The 15038-nt window shown below is 43.4% G+C and overlaps 1 protein-coding gene across 2 annotated transcripts in view; it reads right to left on the bottom strand.

The window, feature by feature from the left end:
* MARCHF8 (membrane associated ring-CH-type finger 8) overlaps nucleotides 1-14847 on the bottom strand; it is a 187661-nt gene extending 172814 nt beyond the window's left edge. For both annotated transcript variants that reach the window (XM_030571208.1, XM_030571210.1), the window contains exon 1: nucleotides 14710-14847. The gene's annotated coding sequence lies outside the window, so the exon portion shown is untranslated. The remainder of the gene's footprint in view (nucleotides 1-14709) is intronic.
* Nucleotides 14848-15038: the final 191 nt, after the last annotated feature.

Raw genomic sequence — 15038 nt, 5'->3', positions numbered from 1 at the left:
GATGTGCTGACAGAAAACTGCTGTCTTGGAAGACATTACTGTATTTTATAGGCAAACGTGCTGTTCAGTGATTGGCATCGTGTGCCTCTTGATGTGACATGGTAGTGGTGGTGAAAGCCTCTAGGCTGAGACGTTTAATATTCCTGAAAAATTCTATTAGACAGAAAGTGGTAGGAAACAATTCTGTCATGCTCATCTCCTAACATTTCCTGCAAGGTCTTGTGGCATCTCCACATTGCAGCGACTTTGACAGTTTCCTATGTGTATCAAGAAGGATAACATCGATGCCCTTACATTTATATAATCACCCTTCATACAAACAAACGTTGGGTCCTACAATATGCTAAACATCTCCAATGGCAGGGTTTCCTTCTCTCTGACCCGAAAAGGTAGCTACTTCTGGAGTAACACATGTTTTGTGCTGTTTTTAAACAGCACAAAACAACACTGCACAACAGCTTAAGTGAAAGAAAAAAAAAACCTATAGCCATATAAACAGTAGGGAATTTGTTTTATAATGCAGAATTTAAATTATTCAATTTTGAAGTCATGTCCAAGACTCTAAGGTTAATAACAACATGGTTCTTGCAACCACAAAAAAATGCTAGGGAATTTTACTGAGCACAAGTGATCAAGGATGTGGTTTTACTTCTCACCCAAATCACAGCACTCCCTTAGCATGCCTTAGAGCTGGGCACTCACTCAGCAAAATGCCATCAACACCACTTCTTACAGCACCTGTTTTCTCCCTGGAGGTTTCCCTTCCAAGTATTGATCCAGCTGACCTTGCTTAGTGTATGACATGAAATTAGTTCAGAGTGAGAGATAGTATGGCTGTAAATTAATGCTCATAAATAGGGGTCAATGGTGGAAATACAACCTGGAATATTTTTAGTATTTTGCTAGTTGAGCAAAAGAAGCAGATACTTATAAATTACCCATCACAGTTCCTTATACCATACTATAGACATCCAGGTTCAAATGCAACCTCTAGAATCCTTCTCTTCAAAGTAGCAGCCAACATCACACACTACCAACCAACCATCTTTGGGTGGAGCAGAGAAGAGAAAAGAGCAAGCAGCCATTGTTCAGCTGATAGGGTGCAAGGCTCTTGAGTTTCTCTCATCACAGCTCTCTCAAAACCTGGAAAGTGCAGTGAGAGGAGATAAAAAGTGTGTCTGGAATTGGAAAATCTTATGAACCATACAGCTTGCAGGAACACCCCCACTCCATACACTGCAATGAAGATGGTTACAACTCTTGAAAGTAATCAGCATCCCTGACAGCTGTCAGATTGAAATAGTATCTTTTCTAGGACAAAGCTTGGAAGGGCTCCTGATAGCACAACACACCATTTTCTAAGTCTCTCTTTATTGCCCTCTCTCAGGTAAAGTGACAGGCAACAGTGCACAAATGTGACCTCATTTGCTGACTATTTGGTAGATTCCAGCAGAGAAAGCAGCAAAGAAATATGGAAGAGAACAAGTCTGATTTAGTGCTTGATCAGGAAATGTACTGAGTACCCTCAACCTGCCATGTGTACAAACATGGCTGAGTATCTTGAGCACCTCACATGATAGGGCACAACCTTAACTTTGTCATTTTCCCCACTTGAGTGCTGCACCACATAACCTTAATGTAGCTTTTTCCAGGAGTTTCCTGTTTTGTGACTTCTAGCCTCTTTTGATTTGCAAAGAAGTTAATACATGCAAATTCCACAATCTTGAATAATTAACACTAAAATACAGTTTCGCAGGATGTCCACAGGAGAGGTATCTCCAGTAACAGCCTTTGGAGCTGCAGAGACAACTTTTTGTCAACTGCTGCAAATGGACCATTCTGATAATCACTATAAAAAAGTTTCTCTCCACCCTGCTGGTAATAGCTCACCTCAACTGATCGCTCTCATTAGAGTGTGTATGGTAACACCCATTGTTTCATGTTCTCTGTGTGTGTGTATATATATATCTTCCTACTGTATTTTCCACTGCATGCATTTAATGAAGTGGGCTGTAGCCCACGAAAGCTTATGCTCAAATAAATTTGTTAGAGCCCCTAAGGTGCATAAGAGCTGGGCTCTCTCCCCACTCACCTAACAAAGCATATATCAACAGGCATAGGACGTATCTTACAAGGGCTGTAGGAACAGAAATGTTATTAGCTGAAGTTTGCCTCTTTCTATTCACAAATTGTCTAAGAAGAGATTACATTTTTCTCTAATTTATTCATTATTTTGAATAATTTCTGTGATCAATAATGTTCTTGATCTTTAGGTTTGGTAACAATCACCTTCCGTGACTTTCTGCAACAAAGAAACACAGGTGAGCCAAATTTGTTTGGAAAATTTGCAAAAATAATGCAGCTTTTAATTACTGCACTATTTGCCAGCCTCTATCCAAGGGAATTTGGGAGAAATACCTTTGCTTGTTTGATCTTGTGTTGGCAATGAGCAGACAGTATGTCGGAAGAAGCAGAACCTGAAGAAGAGCTCTGTGTAAGCTTGAAAGCCTGTCTCTTTCACCAACAGAAATTGGCCCCCCAAAAAGATATTACCTCACCCACTTTGTCTCTCTAGTATGTTGGAAGGACAGTCAGATCTGGAAGGACCGCACAGGAGAAGACAGGTCAAGAGAAATGGCAGGATGCTAGCCTGGAAGTCAGGAGACTGGGATCCAGCTCCCTGTTCTGCAAAAGACTTTTGGTGAGACCTTGGCGAAGGCACTAAGCCCTCGTCCAGACTAACCCGCGGCATCGGCGGGTTAAAATCGATTGCTCGGGGATCGATATATCGCGTCTAGTCTGGACGCGATGTATCGATCCCCGAGCGCGCTTACATCGATTCCGGAACTCCATCAACCCGAACGGAGTTCCGGAATCGACACGGAGACCCGCGGACATCGATGCAGCGCCGTCCAGACGGGTGAGTACCTCGATTTTAGAAATTCGACTTCAGCTACGTTATTCCCGTAGCTGAAGTTGCGTATCTAAAATCGATTTTAATATCTAGTCTGGACGTGGCCTTAGGCATTGTGACTTTGAGTATTGCAAAGCCTAACTTTTAGGTGCCTAGAAAAAAAAAATCACAGGAACAACACTGGGATCCACAAAGACTGAGTTAGGCACTGAGGTTCCTATACAATGAATGGGGAGAGATAGGCACCCTAGAACGCTAGGCACAGAAGCCAGCACACTACGTGGAGAACCGGGTCAGCTAACGAATGGGAGATGCCAACAAGAGGGGTGCAGGGTAAACCCTGCCCCTCTCGCCCAAATAAATTTGTTAGTCTCTAAGGTGCCACAAGTACTCCTCATTCTTTTAGCTGATACAGACTAACACGGTTACCCCTCCGAAACCTCTTGGAGATAGGTACCTAAGTCCGGGCTGGAGGGAGGTGCCTATCTCCGCTAGCGATCCCCAAACTGGGGGATGACAGGCGCTCCTCCGCCTAAGTCACATGTGGGGCCTAATCTGGCAGGCATGCTCAGAGGCCACTTAACTCCACAAAACAGCCCCAGTGAAGAGGGAGGAGGGGGAGGAAGATGCTGCCCCTCTTTATAATTTTAGCCCAATGGTTAGGATACTCCCCCAGGATGTGGGAGACCCTGATAAGGAGAAGAGATCTGAACAGGAATTGCCACCCTTCAGGTGTGTGCCCTAACCACTGGGCTAGAGAGAGATTTTAACTCTCTCTCTGCCCAGTTTAATTAAATAATTGAATAACATTAAGTAGAACAACTTCAACAGGAGAAACTGAGGCAGCCCCACATCAGAATATCCCACAGCCCAGCGGTTAGAGCATTCATCTAACATGTGGCAGATCCCTGTTCAGATCTCTTCTCCACATCAGGCAGATGGGGGAACTTGAACCTGTGGTCTCCGACATCCTGCGTTAGTACCCTAATCCCTGGGCTAACGGCTTTGTGAAGTTAAGTGGTTTCTAAGCATGCCTACTGGATCAGGCCCCACATGCAGCTTTGCCTGTCTTCCCCCCACTTCCTGGGTCACCCCAGGGCTTAGGTGGGAGATAGGCACTCAAGCGCCTAGAGTGAAGCAGTAGTGAACATGCCCAGAGACAAAAACATGGGCCCCTACAGAACTTTCAATGCAAAAATATAAGCGTTGAGCAAGTGTAGACGCCCACAGGTTAGGCAGCAGCTGAGAGAGAGTTTTGTGGGTCACAATGGCACCTAAAAACAGGACTTAGGCACCTAAATATATTTGTAGAGCCCACACTCAGTCTCTGCATGCCTCAGGTCTCCATCTATAAAATGGAGATTGTAGGAGGGCACTTCCCAACTCACATGTGTATTGTGAGGATAAATACATTAAAGGCTGCGAGGTGCTAACAGTTGTGAGTAGCCACAGAATTACTTAAGATTGTCAGTGGTCAAGAGAAGGTAGCAGAATTCACACAAACCAATCAAGTCAACCAGCAACAGGCAGGGAGAAAAGAGGAGGGACCACAGATAGGCCTGATAGATGCTGACAAAAGAGGGAAGTGGAAGCCTGTGGAATTACACCAGGAATTAAATTGATCCAGCATGTGAACAACTCAGAACATAGTCCATCTTTTCATTAATTTCTCTGACCCTTAATTTAACGAGAAGCAGCTATAACTTCACTGTTCTGTTCTATTATTTTATTTAATTTGGAAGAAGGTTGATGGACATTTTTACTGTGCTTTAACAGACAGTCATAACTACATGGGTCTCATGCGGATTATCATCCAGTTACCTCTCGACATGTAACGAATAACGCAAACTAATGCTACGTCACCATCATCCTCAGATCATTTGTAACAAAATAAATCCATACTAAGAGCTGCTAGAAGACAATTATAAAAAGCTCTGAGGCATGAAAAGAAACAAGATCTTTCACTGCACTACAGTGTTAACACACTGCATAAGAATACTAATGCAGTTAGAAGGTTGAAAGTTTATCCCACATTGCTTTGGTTTTGTTATGCTGGGAGCAACAGATATTTTTACCCACTGTGTTGAAACCACATAAGGTGCTTTTTTAACAGCTTTTAGGACTGAGCTGACCTAATGAAAAGACTAATGTAAAGTTTACCTACTTCATTTTATTTCCTTCTAGTTAATCAACAACTTTTTTAACACTGTACTAACCCGATTACCACTTTTTGCCTATCTATTGTGCCTTCTATTAAAGGATCTCAGAGTAGTTTACAGTCAAAATCAACACGCTTCGAAGGCTGCTATTGTCTGGGTTGTGGGCAAAGAGAGGTTAAATGACTTTGTCCAGTGAAAAGAACAGGAGTACTTGTGGCACCTTAGAAACTAACAAATTTATTTGAGCACAAGCTTTCGTGGGCTACAGCCCACTTCATTGGATGCATGCAGTGGAAAATACAGTAGGAAGATATATATACACAGAGAACATGAAACAATGGGTGTTACCATACACACTGTAAGGAGAGTGGTCAGTTAAGGTGAGCTGTTGTCAGCAGGAGAGAAAAAGAACTGTTTGTAGTGGTAATGAAAATGACCCATTTCCAGCACTTGACAAGGAGATAAGGAACTGTAGGTGGGGGAAAGATAAGCATGGGGAAATAGTTTTACTTGGCATAATAGCCCATCCACTCCCAGTCTATATTCAAGCCTAATTCAATGGTGTCCAATATGCAAATTAATTCAAATTCAGCAGTCTCTCTTTGGAGTCTGTTTTTGAAGGTTTTTTGTTGTAATATTGTGACTTTTAGATCTGTAATCGAGTGGCCAGGGAGACTGAAGTGTTCTCCAACTGGTTTTTGAATGTTATAATTCTTGACGACTGATTTATGTCCATTTATTCTTTTATGTAGAGACTGCCCGGTTTGGCCAATGTACATGGCAGAGGGGCCATCATGTGTATTTTCCACTGCATGCATCTGATGAAATGGGCTGTAGCCCACGAAAGCTTATGCTCAAATAAATTTGTTAGTCTCTAAGGTACCACAAGTACTCCTGTTCTTTTTGTGGATACAGACTAACACGGCTGCTACTCTGAAATTTGTCCAGTTAGTCTGTGATACATCTTGGAATAAAGTGGGGTTCTCAAACTGGGGATTGGGACCCCTCAGGGGGTCACGAGGTTATTACATGGGGAGTTGCAAGCAGTCAGCCTCCACCTCAAACCCTGCTTCACGTCCAGCATTTATAATAGTGTTAAATATATTACAATGTTTTTTTAATTTATAAGGGGGGGGGTCACACCCAGAGGCTTGCTATGTGAATGGGGTCACCAGTACAAAAGTGAGAGAACCACTGGAATAAAACCTAGTTCTCCTGTCTCCCAGCCCAATGTTTTAGCCACTAAGGAACCATCATTCCTCCCCTTTTAGAGCTAAGCAACAATTTTTGAAGCTGACTGGATTTAGCTCTGCACATGTGCAATAGCGTTTTCTTGTTCCAAGTTATATATACACACAACAGATTGCTACGTCCTTATAACATCCTAGATATTTAAAGTATTTCCCTGCTCAGGTTTGGTAAATACTGCTCATCTTCACACAGAACCTGCCCTCATTCAGTAGCTGCGTCTTCACCATGCAAGCCCCGAGGAAAGCAGTCATGTTTTGATACAAAGCTGCAGGGGAAACTAGTTATATGTCCTGGAAGGCCAGGCTTCCAAACAGTCATACAACAAGTCAAACAGCTGGTGGGTTTCCAAATGGATTGGCATTCCAAGGAAAAAGACTAGCTACTTAATAAATCCACTTTTCAAAGTCAGTTTGCACCCAGGTAAATTATTACCTGATGCCATTTTTGCTGTACTGTTTTTATTAAAGACTTTTGCTTTCCTTTACTGAAAAAGCACTGCCAACTCTCTTTCTACCTAGCCCAGCATTTACCCTCCAAATAGCCAAAAGTATGATACAAAGACAGATGGTTCACAGGGGACAGATGGAGCACGACTGGTGAACAAGGCCAATAAGGCTGTTATGCCATTGTAAATGGGAGGAGAGGAGACATCAGAACAATCTCCAAACTACAGAGAGGCCCAAGCTATGAAAATATTTCAGAACCCCTGTACTGAAACGCACCTGCTTATTTCCATCCATCTTTCTTCAGATAAGAGTATTAGAATACAGTAATACATTTAGATCTTTCTATTCACCTTACCCTTGTGACTGATGATTTTGTAGTTACAAGGGATTATTACAGGGGACAGATTGGCCTCACACTGAATCACCCTCCATAACATGCTGCGCTTTTACAACTAGAAATAGAGAGATCAAAGAGATTATTCCTCTGTCCTGGGTGACCCAAGGAACCAGTGACAGCGAAAGCCGATATAAATAGTCCTTCTAGGAACTCCCTCAGCTCGCTACAGGACTGGTTTCAGTTTGAAGGAGGCTTTTTCACTGACTGTCTTGTCTCCTTAAGTGGTGATGACAAATTTAAGTAAAATAAAGGTTCCTTGTTGTAAATAACTGTGTAAGAGGAAAAGGCTCTCTCTCATCACTGGCAGTAGTGCCAATATACTGAACTGAATCCCCCTCGCCCTGTCTCCCGTTAAACGGTTAGCAAATAGGAAGTATAAGTTGACACACTTGGAGTCTAATTTTCTCTTGGGTTTTGCTTATTCCTGCTAATATGACTCAAAGTCACTCAACAGCTGAAATTCCACCCTGAAGGTTAACCTGATATCAGCTGCTCAAAACCAACTGGTGCACTGCAGAGCAAATTCTGTTCTCAGTGACATCTGTGCTACCCTCATTGTCTGCCCTGACTGAAACTTAAGGTATGTCTACATTACTACAATTGCTAAAGCAGCACAGTTACAGTAGTGCAGCTGTGCCACTGCTTTCCTATAGCAAGCAAAGGGGCTTTTCCATCAATGTAGTTTGAGAGGCAGTAAGTAGGTCAACAAAAGATTTCTTCCTTCGATCTAGTTGCATCTACACCAGGATTTAAGTCAACCTAACCATGGCAGTCATGGCATGAAATGGTGTAGCTAGGTCAATCTAATTTTTAAGTATAGACCAGGCCTTAGCAAACAGCCCTGCTGATGGGAATAGAATTCAGCTCCCTCTCCCATACCTGTGTTGGCTAATCAGGACTAATGACTACAAGAGTCAGTCATAGTAACAACTTATTTTGGTCACCAAAGTCAGCAGATCTGACCTAGAACACACAGAGAAAGCAGATGTATTGAGTAAGAGGCTACCATTTGTACACAATCACTTTTCATAACACAGTGCACTACTGCACTTCAAAAAGGAACTGAAATGCTTTTAAAAATAAAATGAGGGGGGTTGGCATGTTTTTGGGGGCAGGGGCAAGTGTCATCACTATGCTAAGGATGCCCCACATTCATTCTTTTTTATTTAAGATATGCTCTATGCATCCTTGACATATGGATTAGCCCCCTTTTAGCATTTTTATAAATCTAAATAAATAAAATAAGAATGACTTGATACTTTGTAGGCTTGTTGTAAACAATGTATGGTGAGGCAGTCAGATGCTATGACAGAAGCTGCTGTCACAATATATAAAACACATGCATGCAAATATTGGGGTAAATAGAGGAGAAGAACCCATTTGAGGGGAGGCAAAGAGTTATGTTACCTGGCTTTCATGTGAAAAGCCCAGGTGTCCAGGGAACCAGTAAGTTGTACAGGGCTGATAGAGAGGATTTCAAGAGAGGATTTCAAGGAGACAGATATAGAGTCATTCTTGCCTTCTTTTCCAGCAAGCTGAAGGCGAACATGCAAAGACTTGGCTAGTTGCCAGACTGAAAAGTCAGAGGAAAAAGTGAGTTGGAATGAGGTTTAATTACTTCCCCTCCTCTTTTGTCTCTTGGCCCTTTGGTTCTCCCATAAAACTGTCTTCTCTCCATCTATCCTTTCTCCAGACTTTTTCTTTTCTTTTTATAATCACAACTGAAATCCCATCAGTAGCGTGTTGTCATGCTGCCAAAGGTCAGCACACCGAGTCAATTCACTTTGCAGAAGACAGCACTTTCTCTACAGTAATTGTCATTACAGTAACATTTTGTATGACACTGCATTTCAGCAGGGTCCGTGATTAGCTTTTTAGGCTACTAGCCAGTTTTTTGTTGTTTTTTTTTAAACACAGAAATAAGGGTTTCTGTTGTTCTTACCAACTCAGAGTACTAATACTACTGTGCACGCTTGTAGTGTATTCCATCTGAGCATCTCAAAGCACCTTACAAACATTAAAATTTAACTTTGCAACTTTCTGTCCCTATCTCTATTACACATATGAGGAAATTAAGGCATAAAATGGTTAAGTGATATGCCTAGAATCTGTGACAGAGCCAGTAACAGAACAAATGTCTCCTGATTCCAGTCACATGTCTTGACTGTAAATTTATCTTTCATCCCATTATCAAAGCAAGGGCCCAGTCTTACAAGGTGCTGAGTAATCTCAACTCTAGGTCAACAGAATGTGTCACAACAAACCCATAAGTGAGTTTTGTACATATTTTTCTATGTAATATTATAATTGTTCTATAGGAATAATTACCATACTGGATCAAACCAGGGGTTCTCCAGTATCCTGTCTCTGGCAGCAACTAGCACTAGCTGCTTCAGAGGAAGATGTCCTGCAGTACTAGACAGTTATGGGATAACCTGCTCTCAGGGAAAGTTCCCTCCCCACTAGTTGCAAGTTGGCTCATACCTCAACATGAGGGTCTATATTACTTCCAAAACTTTTTTTTTTATTTTTAAAGTTTACCATTAGCTATTGTTAATCTGAATTGCTTAGAGCACAGGACTCATTTACTTGGCTCATGCCTAAATTTGAGAAAAATCCCATCCCACACAGAAGTGGGACAGTCACTGACCTATCTGAATGCAAATTACTCATAACAATTCTATCTGACCCATCTTATCTTGTAGCTGGTGTCACCAGGAAAGAATAATAGATCTTATGTGGCTCAGACCTTAGTATAAACAGAGCCATTAAGGAAAACAGGAGAACCATTAAAGAGGTGGGAGGAAATAGCAGTGAAACCAAGACACCCGTAATTACTTTGGGTTAGAACAGAAGGTCTCTGTTATGAAATATTCTTCAATACACAAACCCACAAGGCAAGGGCAGGTTTGGAGGGAGGTGATTCTCATAAACACCTTACATGGAATTATCTACATATTTTGGGGAATTAACCAAAGGAAGTATGAGAAAGGAGCTGAGCTATTTTTCTTGTCACTGAAGTCTTGTCTACATTGATCCAGCAAGGGTCGATTTATCATGTCTAGTATAGATGTGATAAATCGACCGCCGATCGCTCTAGCGTCGACTCTGGTACTCCACCTTAACGAGAAGCGCAAGTGGAATTGAAGGGAGGACACACCGCAGTGAAGACACCACGGTAAGTAGCTCTAAATATGTCGACTTCAGCTACATTCATATAGCTGTAGTTGCGTAACTTAGATCAATCTTCTTTCCACTCCCCTATCCCCCCCAGTGTAGACAACCCCTGAGTTTCAGAAGAGGATGAGCAGTTAAGATGTTTCTGAGGACAGAGAGACCACATTTAAGAAGACAGGGCAGGTTTCTATGAGACTGTTTCATAGGATTCTGTATACCTTATCCTATATTTCCTTTTTGTTACTTAAGAAGGCTGTAGGCCATAAAACCTTTGTGCAGGAATAGAGGTGAAGACTGTTAAAGATACCTAACTCCCAATGAAAGTAAATGGAAGTTAAGTGCCTAAATTTTTGGAGGAAAAAAAAAAAAGAACTATTTCCAACCTCCTTTTAATGGTTTCCTCTGTTTTCTCCATTGTACTGTCTGTTATGTATATTAGCCTGATAAACACTAAAATAGGGTAAGCAAGCAGGAACAATGGCTATTACTTTATAATGTGCACGAGAAGCATTTGCTGTGTTTGAGCATGGCCCCATGGGCTTATAGATTCATGGGATGAATATAACCTTTTAAAACATAGCACTATCCAAAGCGTTATTCAACAAAATTATTTAATTACTCTAGCTGGGGTCAAGAGCAACTTGCTCCAGCGTCCCTATGTTGTCCCATATCAGCAACTAACTCCTATTGCATGGAATCTTCTTCCTTCCTGTGAAGGTTAATGATTGACTTTTCCAGAGCAGCAGTGCTCTGGAGGTGACATAGCCACACCAGGAAATCTCTGGCTGTGATATGTAGAATGAGGCAGTAGTATGCCTTGCTGCATGAGCCACCTATCAAGCCAGCAGAAAGGAAAACATCTTCTCATGTGCATCCCAACAGCAGTAAGGCCTTCAGCTCCATTTTCAGTAGGGTGACAAAACAGCAAGTGTGAAAAATCGGGACAGGGGTGGGGGGTAATAGGAGCCTATATAAGAAAAAGCCCCAAATTGCTGGACTGTCCCTACAAAATCCAGACATCTGGTCACCCTAATTTTCAGACACAATAACTACCAGCTCCCAGAAGCTCTGAACCAGGGGGCAACTTTACTAACATGGAAGTGCAAACTTTCACCTACACAGCCCTTCCACTCTGCAGGGTAGGCTAGAAGCAGTGTTTTACAGAACAAGGGGTCCTGGTGCATGACTAGGGCTCCTAAACACTATGATAATACAAATAATAAGTAATATCAACAACAAAAACAAAATAGTTAACTTCAGTTTCCTGTTCTTCCCTCTGTGTATGCCTGTCATCACAGGTCACAGTATCAATGATTAAAGGCCATAATTCATACCTTGTTAATTCTCCATTAACACTTAGGATACTGGCTAAAACTATACATCACTTTAAGGACTAATCAGCTCTTAAGGGTTTTAATAAGGTTTCTAGGAAATGCAGAAGGCAGTTTTTCCTTGGCAGGTGGGATTAATTCAGGCTGCTGATCTAGCATCCAATCTCTCTTTCTCCCATGACTAGCAGTCTCTCCTTCACCTGCCTCACCCCAGTGGCAGACACTTTTGTAGGCCATGAAACAGCAATCAGGAAAGCAGGCTGGCAGAGGCGAGACCAAGGCATGTTGCCCAGAATAGATGTTATCATATAGGGCTAGCAGTGGGAGGGAGGATGCACTACCTCATCCGTGAATGGTGGAGGAGTTACTCATTCAAAGAGTTATATCCATAATGGCAAAGTCCTTGGTATTTCCTGGCAAATCTGTATAGAGCACAGGTACAAATTTAGGATGTAGTAATCTGTTTGAGCTACCGAATTTAACCTCCATAGAAACACTTCACTCTTTCTACACCTGGCAGAAGTAGTCTTGGAACATAAGATTTTCTAGCCTTTGAGTACCAATTGTTGAAACCATGTCAAAAAGGACAACTTTGACTTTGTACAGCTGTGCAATGAGTTGTCAGAGCTTAGATTCTATTTTCAGGCACTAAAATTCTGCACAGGAAAATCTTTTCTTGTCAATATTCTTACTGTTGACAAGGCAACAGACATTGTCAGCCTTGCACTCCTCCAGACCTCTCTCCAGTTGCACAAGACCCTTCCAGACTAACTACTTGCATAGTGCTGATGCTTGGCTTCAGGACGCAGTGTTGCTGTCATATCCAAGGCTGAATTCAAGTTCTCTCCTCTCTCCTTTAAGCCCTTCCTTCCAACCTCTCACTCTCCACCTCCTCTCTCAAGCTCTGTATGGCTTATCTCCTATGTGATTATACAGTTGTCTTCTTATATAAACTTACTATCCTTGGTAGTTTAGAATTAAGACACCTGTTATACAATGTCTAAACTGCAAACGATCCTACATTTAAGTCTTAAAGGACTCAACTTTAAATCAGTAAATGTCAATAATCCTTTGACTTTTTCCCTGCACTTGAAATCCACTGCAAAGAGAAAAGATGAAATGTTGCACTTGAGGACAACTGATGTAATTTTCTTGTTGTCCTTTCTATCTGGCATCTAGTTCCTAAATTATGAAAAATTATTGTGATTGTATTTATCAATTGTTAGAAATCTAAGTTTCTACAGTCAGTTTACACTGAATAAAATTTGTTCAAGATTTATGTTCTTTATTTCCTGCTAATGCAAATATTCAAGATGTGGTTCTCCTCTGAAAAGCAACTGTGTAAAAAATGACACCTTCCTACCCAATTGCTCCTGGTTTGTATTCAGTCATTAGTTATACCTTCAATGATAACATTCAACTTGAGATAGCGAGGATGATTTTGCAGGGAAGGCAGTTATGAGTGTGTGTGTGTGGGGGGAATCCTTTTACTTGTAAACTTAGCACAGCTAATATACTGTAAACATGCCTAGGGAAGTTGTGGAATCTCCATCACTGGAGATATTTAAGAGTAGGTTAGATAAATGTCTATCAGGGATGGTCTAGACAGTATTTGGTCCTGCCATGAGGGCAGGGGATTGGACTCGATGACCTCTCGAGGTCCCTTCCAGTCCTAGAGTCTATGAGTCTATGAGTCTATAACATGAAACCAACATTTTTCCAAGCAGAACTTTTGTATTGATGGAAACAAAATACTAGGAATTATAAACCTCTATATTAACCACTGAAACTCAGAAAAATAAAAAACAAGTCCTTATGCCTTGGCACCTGATTCTGCACTGATTTACGCCCTATGTGACTGTCATGCAGGGCATAAGTCAGCACAAAATTTGACCCCATAATCTCCCTTTATACTTACATGTGAACAATTTCACTATTTCCTTAGCAAGTCGAGAGCTGACATGCCAAGATGTGAAAGTTAATAGCAAGCAAGCTATCCCATAGACTCAGGCTGTAAATAAAGCACAAGCTACAACTAGTGTCATATTCAGCTCAACAGCAGAAACGATGAGCATCTTATATGGGCCCACATTGGATCATAATCAAAATATTAATAACTTTGCAGTCAAAACAATCAAGAGTCAAATGGGCTTCATTTGGTAAATAGTGCATTTCCTGGCTCCGTCTGAGTTAGGAGACAGAAATGCATTCTTGGATAGGCTGCTAACAGTGGAGACAGGACTGCCTCCCTCCTCCCTGGAGCTGCCTGTTGCTTCCAGGTCTCTTCCGGATAACAGTAACCTTACGCACCCACCACGATTCAGGCGATATGCACATTACCTGTGGAGTGATGCGCCCTCCCACCTCCCTCCCTCACATCACCGAGACTGGGAGGGATAGATACCCCTTTAAACTGACTGTTACTATGAATGGGAAACACCCCCAAGCAGTCAGACCACTCTTATGGGAAAGGGATGTGAATCATCTAAATGAAGGAAGGGCCAATGCCACTTGAAAATCCGTAGCTCTTGGGGAGAGGTTCCCAAGTCCCTTCCCCTCCCCAACCCTGTGGGGTGGACAGATATACCCAGTCCCTTCCTAAGAATTGGGGGTGGGATCCCTTGGCCCTTTTAGTGAATTGGGGGGTGGGATCCCGTGAACCTTTCCTGACTCTTTAGGGAATGGGTGGATCCACTAACACCCTAGAGGAATTGGGAGTGGGGCGCCCTGGCCCTTTCAGGGAATTGGGAGTGGGAGTCCTGCCGCCTCTGAGGGTGCCTATGTGCTGTACTACCCTTGCCCCCCGCCTCGGGCGGGATCCAGTCACTTGCTCCCCGGAACCACTGGGGACACCCCTCCTCGGCCCGGTGCGGGTCCCAAAGCCCCTCCTCGTGGAGATGATGGCCCCCAAACCCCTTGCCCTTTGGTGGGGGGATCCCAGCCCCAGCCCCCTGCCCTGTCCGTCGGGATGGAGCTGGGGGGGATCCTGGGGCCCCCAGGGCTGGGACAGGACGGCGGCCAAACCCGCGATTACCTCGCTGCCCCGCACTGGGCCCAGGCTGACTCCTCCAGCTGCTGCTACCCATGGCCGGGGCGGGCGGCGGGCGGCGGGCTGCTCCTGCGAGGGCTGTGAGGCTCCGGCCGGCCGGGCTGACCCGGACTCTCGGCTCCTACCCGGCGCTTGTTTACACTGGGAAGTCCAGCTGTCTGTCAGCGCGCCGCCCCGCCTCCGCCGCCATGGCCGGGGGCGGGGCGGAGCCCGCTGGGCCTGCGGGGTTCTGGGAGCCGGCAGCTGGCGCTCCCGTAGCAGAGCAGAGCAGGGCCGGGCCGGGCCGGGCCTCGGGGCGGAGGCGCGGCGTCCTG

The sequence above is a fragment of the Gopherus evgoodei genome, chromosome 7 (assembly GCF_007399415.2).
Source record: "Gopherus evgoodei ecotype Sinaloan lineage chromosome 7, rGopEvg1_v1.p, whole genome shotgun sequence".
Lineage (NCBI taxonomy): Eukaryota > Metazoa > Chordata > Testudines > Testudinidae > Gopherus > Gopherus evgoodei.
Note: the sequence above shows the minus strand (reverse complement) of the source record. Positions and strands in the feature narration are given on the sequence as shown.